Below are 7,765 nucleotides of genomic sequence, written 5' to 3' on the forward strand. Positions count from 1 at the left end.
ACCCCCCCCCCCCCCCACCCCCCCCCCCCCCCACCCCCCCCCCCCCCCACCCCCCCCCCCCCCCACCCCCCCCCCCCCCCACCCCCCCCCCCCCCCACCCCCCCCCCCCCCCACCCCCCCCCCCCCCCACCCCCCCCCCCCCCCACCCCCCCCCCCCCCCACCCCCCCCCCCCCCCACCCCCCCCCCCCCCCACCCCCCCCCCCCCCCACCCCCCCCCCCCCCCACCCCCCCCCCCCCCCACCCCCCCCCCCCCCCACCCCCCCCCCCCCCCACCCCCCCCCCCCCCCACCCCCCCCCCCCCCCACCCCCCCCCCCCCCCACCCCCCCCCCCCCCCACCCCCCCCCCCCCCCACCCCCCCCCCCCCCCACCCCCCCCCCCCCCCACCCCCCCCCCCCCCCACCCCCCCCCCCCCCCACCCCCCCCCCCCCCCACCCCCCCCCCCCCCCACCCCCCCCCCCCCCCACCCCCCCCCCCCCCCACCCCCCCCCCCCCCCACCCCCCCCCCCCCCCACCCCCCCCCCCCCCCACCCCCCCCCCCCCCCACCCCCCCCCCCCCCCACCCCCCCCCCCCCCCACCCCCCCCCCCCCCCACCCCCCCCCCCCCCCACCCCCCCCCCCCCCCACCCCCCCCCCCCCCCACCCCCCCCCCCCCCCACCCCCCCCCCCCCCCACCCCCCCCCCCCCCCACCCCCCCCCCCCCCCACCCCCCCCCCCCCCCACCCCCCCCCCCCCCCACCCCCCCCCCCCCCCACCCCCCCCCCCCCCCACCCCCCCCCCCCCCCACCCCCCCCCCCCCCCACCCCCCCCCCCCCCCACCCCCCCCCCCCCCCACCCCCCCCCCCCCCCACCCCCCCCCCCCCCCACCCCCCCCCCCCCCCACCCCCCCCCCCCCCCACCCCCCCCCCCCCCCACCCCCCCCCCCCCCCACCCCCCCCCCCCCCCACCCCCCCCCCCCCCCACCCCCCCCCCCCCCCACCCCCCCCCCCCCCCACCCCCCCCCCCCCCCACCCCCCCCCCCCCCCACCCCCCCCCCCCCCCACCCCCCCCCCCCCCCACCCCCCCCCCCCCCCACCCCCCCCCCCCCCCACCCCCCCCCCCCCCCACCCCCCCCCCCCCCCACCCCCCCCCCCCCCCACCCCCCCCCCCCCCCACCCCCCCCCCCCCCCACCCCCCCCCCCCCCCACCCCCCCCCCCCCCCACCCCCCCCCCCCCCCACCCCCCCCCCCCCCCACCCCCCCCCCCCCCCACCCCCCCCCCCCCCCACCCCCCCCCCCCCCCACCCCCCCCCCCCCCCACCCCCCCCCCCCCCCACCCCCCCCCCCCCCCACCCCCCCCCCCCCCCACCCCCCCCCCCCCCCACCCCCCCCCCCCCCCACCCCCCCCCCCCCCCACCCCCCCCCCCCCCCACCCCCCCCCCCCCCCACCCCCCCCCCCCCCCACCCCCCCCCCCCCCCACCCCCCCCCCCCCCCACCCCCCCCCCCCCCCACCCCCCCCCCCCCCCACCCCCCCCCCCCCCCACCCCCCCCCCCCCCCACCCCCCCCCCCCCCCACCCCCCCCCCCCCCCACCCCCCCCCCCCCCCACCCCCCCCCCCCCCCACCCCCCCCCCCCCCCACCCCCCCCCCCCCCCACCCCCCCCCCCCCCCACCCCCCCCCCCCCCCACCCCCCCCCCCCCCCACCCCCCCCCCCCCCCACCCCCCCCCCCCCCCACCCCCCCCCCCCCCCACCCCCCCCCCCCCCCACCCCCCCCCCCCCCCACCCCCCCCCCCCCCCACCCCCCCCCCCCCCCACCCCCCCCCCCCCCCACCCCCCCCCCCCCCCACCCCCCCCCCCCCCCACCCCCCCCCCCCCCCACCCCCCCCCCCCCCCACCCCCCCCCCCCCCCACCCCCCCCCCCCCCCACCCCCCCCCCCCCCCACCCCCCCCCCCCCCCACCCCCCCCCCCCCCCACCCCCCCCCCCCCCCACCCCCCCCCCCCCCCACCCCCCCCCCCCCCCACCCCCCCCCCCCCCCACCCCCCCCCCCCCCCACCCCCCCCCCCCCCCACCCCCCCCCCCCCCCACCCCCCCCCCCCCCCACCCCCCCCCCCCCCCACCCCCCCCCCCCCCCACCCCCCCCCCCCCCCACCCCCCCCCCCCCCCACCCCCCCCCCCCCCCACCCCCCCCCCCCCCCACCCCCCCCCCCCCCCACCCCCCCCCCCCCCCACCCCCCCCCCCCCCCACCCCCCCCCCCCCCCACCCCCCCCCCCCCCCACCCCCCCCCCCCCCCACCCCCCCCCCCCCCCACCCCCCCCCCCCCCCACCCCCCCCCCCCCCCACCCCCCCCCCCCCCCACCCCCCCCCCCCCCCACCCCCCCCCCCCCCCACCCCCCCCCCCCCCCACCCCCCCCCCCCCCCACCCCCCCCCCCCCCCACCCCCCCCCCCCCCCACCCCCCCCCCCCCCCACCCCCCCCCCCCCCCACCCCCCCCCCCCCCCACCCCCCCCCCCCCCCACCCCCCCCCCCCCCCACCCCCCCCCCCCCCCACCCCCCCCCCCCCCCACCCCCCCCCCCCCCCACCCCCCCCCCCCCCCACCCCCCCCCCCCCCCACCCCCCCCCCCCCCCACCCCCCCCCCCCCCCACCCCCCCCCCCCCCCACCCCCCCCCCCCCCCACCCCCCCCCCCCCCCACCCCCCCCCCCCCCCACCCCCCCCCCCCCCCACCCCCCCCCCCCCCCACCCCCCCCCCCCCCCACCCCCCCCCCCCCCCACCCCCCCCCCCCCCCACCCCCCCCCCCCCCCACCCCCCCCCCCCCCCACCCCCCCCCCCCCCCACCCCCCCCCCCCCCCACCCCCCCCCCCCCCCACCCCCCCCCCCCCCCACCCCCCCCCCCCCCCACCCCCCCCCCCCCCCACCCCCCCCCCCCCCCACCCCCCCCCCCCCCCACCCCCCCCCCCCCCCACCCCCCCCCCCCCCCACCCCCCCCCCCCCCCACCCCCCCCCCCCCCCACCCCCCCCCCCCCCCACCCCCCCCCCCCCCCACCCCCCCCCCCCCCCACCCCCCCCCCCCCCCACCCCCCCCCCCCCCCACCCCCCCCCCCCCCCACCCCCCCCCCCCCCCACCCCCCCCCCCCCCCACCCCCCCCCCCCCCCACCCCCCCCCCCCCCCACCCCCCCCCCCCCCCACCCCCCCCCCCCCCCACCCCCCCCCCCCCCCACCCCCCCCCCCCCCCACCCCCCCCCCCCCCCACCCCCCCCCCCCCCCACCCCCCCCCCCCCCCACCCCCCCCCCCCCCCACCCCCCCCCCCCCCCACCCCCCCCCCCCCCCACCCCCCCCCCCCCCCACCCCCCCCCCCCCCCACCCCCCCCCCCCCCCACCCCCCCCCCCCCCCACCCCCCCCCCCCCCCACCCCCCCCCCCCCCCACCCCCCCCCCCCCCCACCCCCCCCCCCCCCCACCCCCCCCCCCCCCCACCCCCCCCCCCCCCCACCCCCCCCCCCCCCCACCCCCCCCCCCCCCCACCCCCCCCCCCCCCCACCCCCCCCCCCCCCCACCCCCCCCCCCCCCCACCCCCCCCCCCCCCCACCCCCCCCCCCCCCCACCCCCCCCCCCCCCCACCCCCCCCCCCCCCCACCCCCCCCCCCCCCCACCCCCCCCCCCCCCCACCCCCCCCCCCCCCCACCCCCCCCCCCCCCCACCCCCCCCCCCCCCCACCCCCCCCCCCCCCCACCCCCCCCCCCCCCCACCCCCCCCCCCCCCCACCCCCCCCCCCCCCCACCCCCCCCCCCCCCCACCCCCCCCCCCCCCCACCCCCCCCCCCCCCCACCCCCCCCCCCCCCCACCCCCCCCCCCCCCCACCCCCCCCCCCCCCCACCCCCCCCCCCCCCCACCCCCCCCCCCCCCCACCCCCCCCCCCCCCCACCCCCCCCCCCCCCCACCCCCCCCCCCCCCCACCCCCCCCCCCCCCCACCCCCCCCCCCCCCCACCCCCCCCCCCCCCCACCCCCCCCCCCCCCCACCCCCCCCCCCCCCCACCCCCCCCCCCCCCCACCCCCCCCCCCCCCCACCCCCCCCCCCCCCCACCCCCCCCCCCCCCCACCCCCCCCCCCCCCCACCCCCCCCCCCCCCCACCCCCCCCCCCCCCCACCCCCCCCCCCCCCCACCCCCCCCCCCCCCCACCCCCCCCCCCCCCCACCCCCCCCCCCCCCCACCCCCCCCCCCCCCCACCCCCCCCCCCCCCCACCCCCCCCCCCCCCCACCCCCCCCCCCCCCCACCCCCCCCCCCCCCCACCCCCCCCCCCCCCCACCCCCCCCCCCCCCCACCCCCCCCCCCCCCCACCCCCCCCCCCCCCCACCCCCCCCCCCCCCCACCCCCCCCCCCCCCCACCCCCCCCCCCCCCCACCCCCCCCCCCCCCCACCCCCCCCCCCCCCCACCCCCCCCCCCCCCCACCCCCCCCCCCCCCCACCCCCCCCCCCCCCCACCCCCCCCCCCCCCCACCCCCCCCCCCCCCCACCCCCCCCCCCCCCCACCCCCCCCCCCCCCCACCCCCCCCCCCCCCCACCCCCCCCCCCCCCCACCCCCCCCCCCCCCCACCCCCCCCCCCCCCCACCCCCCCCCCCCCCCACCCCCCCCCCCCCCCACCCCCCCCCCCCCCCACCCCCCCCCCCCCCCACCCCCCCCCCCCCCCACCCCCCCCCCCCCCCACCCCCCCCCCCCCCCACCCCCCCCCCCCCCCACCCCCCCCCCCCCCCACCCCCCCCCCCCCCCACCCCCCCCCCCCCCCACCCCCCCCCCCCCCCACCCCCCCCCCCCCCCACCCCCCCCCCCCCCCACCCCCCCCCCCCCCCACCCCCCCCCCCCCCCACCCCCCCCCCCCCCCACCCCCCCCCCCCCCCACCCCCCCCCCCCCCCACCCCCCCCCCCCCCCACCCCCCCCCCCCCCCACCCCCCCCCCCCCCCACCCCCCCCCCCCCCCACCCCCCCCCCCCCCCACCCCCCCCCCCCCCCACCCCCCCCCCCCCCCACCCCCCCCCCCCCCCACCCCCCCCCCCCCCCACCCCCCCCCCCCCCCACCCCCCCCCCCCCCCACCCCCCCCCCCCCCCACCCCCCCCCCCCCCCACCCCCCCCCCCCCCCACCCCCCCCCCCCCCCACCCCCCCCCCCCCCCACCCCCCCCCCCCCCCACCCCCCCCCCCCCCCACCCCCCCCCCCCCCCACCCCCCCCCCCCCCCACCCCCCCCCCCCCCCACCCCCCCCCCCCCCCACCCCCCCCCCCCCCCACCCCCCCCCCCCCCCACCCCCCCCCCCCCCCACCCCCCCCCCCCCCCACCCCCCCCCCCCCCCACCCCCCCCCCCCCCCACCCCCCCCCCCCCCCACCCCCCCCCCCCCCCACCCCCCCCCCCCCCCACCCCCCCCCCCCCCCACCCCCCCCCCCCCCCACCCCCCCCCCCCCCCACCCCCCCCCCCCCCCACCCCCCCCCCCCCCCACCCCCCCCCCCCCCCACCCCCCCCCCCCCCCACCCCCCCCCCCCCCCACCCCCCCCCCCCCCCACCCCCCCCCCCCCCCACCCCCCCCCCCCCCCACCCCCCCCCCCCCCCACCCCCCCCCCCCCCCACCCCCCCCCCCCCCCACCCCCCCCCCCCCCCACCCCCCCCCCCCCCCACCCCCCCCCCCCCCCACCCCCCCCCCCCCCCACCCCCCCCCCCCCCCACCCCCCCCCCCCCCCACCCCCCCCCCCCCCCACCCCCCCCCCCCCCCACCCCCCCCCCCCCCCACCCCCCCCCCCCCCCACCCCCCCCCCCCCCCACCCCCCCCCCCCCCCACCCCCCCCCCCCCCCACCCCCCCCCCCCCCCACCCCCCCCCCCCCCCACCCCCCCCCCCCCCCACCCCCCCCCCCCCCCACCCCCCCCCCCCCCCACCCCCCCCCCCCCCCACCCCCCCCCCCCCCCACCCCCCCCCCCCCCCACCCCCCCCCCCCCCCACCCCCCCCCCCCCCCACCCCCCCCCCCCCCCACCCCCCCCCCCCCCCACCCCCCCCCCCCCCCACCCCCCCCCCCCCCCACCCCCCCCCCCCCCCACCCCCCCCCCCCCCCACCCCCCCCCCCCCCCACCCCCCCCCCCCCCCACCCCCCCCCCCCCCCACCCCCCCCCCCCCCCACCCCCCCCCCCCCCCACCCCCCCCCCCCCCCACCCCCCCCCCCCCCCACCCCCCCCCCCCCCCACCCCCCCCCCCCCCCACCCCCCCCCCCCCCCACCCCCCCCCCCCCCCACCCCCCCCCCCCCCCACCCCCCCCCCCCCCCACCCCCCCCCCCCCCCACCCCCCCCCCCCCCCACCCCCCCCCCCCCCCACCCCCCCCCCCCCCCACCCCCCCCCCCCCCCACCCCCCCCCCCCCCCACCCCCCCCCCCCCCCACCCCCCCCCCCCCCCACCCCCCCCCCCCCCCACCCCCCCCCCCCCCCACCCCCCCCCCCCCCCACCCCCCCCCCCCCCCACCCCCCCCCCCCCCCACCCCCCCCCCCCCCCACCCCCCCCCCCCCCCACCCCCCCCCCCCCCCACCCCCCCCCCCCCCCACCCCCCCCCCCCCCCACCCCCCCCCCCCCCCACCCCCCCCCCCCCCCACCCCCCCCCCCCCCCACCCCCCCCCCCCCCCACCCCCCCCCCCCCCCACCCCCCCCCCCCCCCACCCCCCCCCCCCCCCACCCCCCCCCCCCCCCACCCCCCCCCCCCCCCACCCCCCCCCCCCCCCACCCCCCCCCCCCCCCACCCCCCCCCCCCCCCACCCCCCCCCCCCCCCACCCCCCCCCCCCCCCACCCCCCCCCCCCCCCACCCCCCCCCCCCCCCACCCCCCCCCCCCCCCACCCCCCCCCCCCCCCACCCCCCCCCCCCCCCACCCCCCCCCCCCCCCACCCCCCCCCCCCCCCACCCCCCCCCCCCCCCACCCCCCCCCCCCCCCACCCCCCCCCCCCCCCACCCCCCCCCCCCCCCACCCCCCCCCCCCCCCACCCCCCCCCCCCCCCACCCCCCCCCCCCCCCACCCCCCCCCCCCCCCACCCCCCCCCCCCCCCACCCCCCCCCCCCCCCACCCCCCCCCCCCCCCACCCCCCCCCCCCCCCACCCCCCCCCCCCCCCACCCCCCCCCCCCCCCACCCCCCCCCCCCCCCACCCCCCCCCCCCCCCACCCCCCCCCCCCCCCACCCCCCCCCCCCCCCACCCCCCCCCCCCCCCACCCCCCCCCCCCCCCACCCCCCCCCCCCCCCACCCCCCCCCCCCCCCACCCCCCCCCCCCCCCACCCCCCCCCCCCCCCACCCCCCCCCCCCCCCACCCCCCCCCCCCCCCACCCCCCCCCCCCCCCACCCCCCCCCCCCCCCACCCCCCCCCCCCCCCACCCCCCCCCCCCCCCACCCCCCCCCCCCCCCACCCCCCCCCCCCCCCACCCCCCCCCCCCCCCACCCCCCCCCCCCCCCACCCCCCCCCCCCCCCACCCCCCCCCCCCCCCACCCCCCCCCCCCCCCACCCCCCCCCCCCCCCACCCCCCCCCCCCCCCACCCCCCCCCCCCCCCACCCCCCCCCCCCCCCACCCCCCCCCCCCCCCACCCCCCCCCCCCCCCACCCCCCCCCCCCCCCACCCCCCCCCCCCCCCACCCCCCCCCCCCCCCACCCCCCCCCCCCCCCACCCCCCCCCCCCCCCACCCCCCCCCCCCCCCACCCCCCCCCCCCCCCACCCCCCCCCCCCCCCACCCCCCCCCCCCCCCACCCCCCCCCCCCCCCACCCC

This window comes from Sphaerodactylus townsendi, linkage group LG10 (genome assembly GCF_021028975.2).
Source record: "Sphaerodactylus townsendi isolate TG3544 linkage group LG10, MPM_Stown_v2.3, whole genome shotgun sequence".
NCBI classification, from domain to species: Eukaryota; Metazoa; Chordata; class Lepidosauria; order Squamata; family Sphaerodactylidae; genus Sphaerodactylus; species Sphaerodactylus townsendi.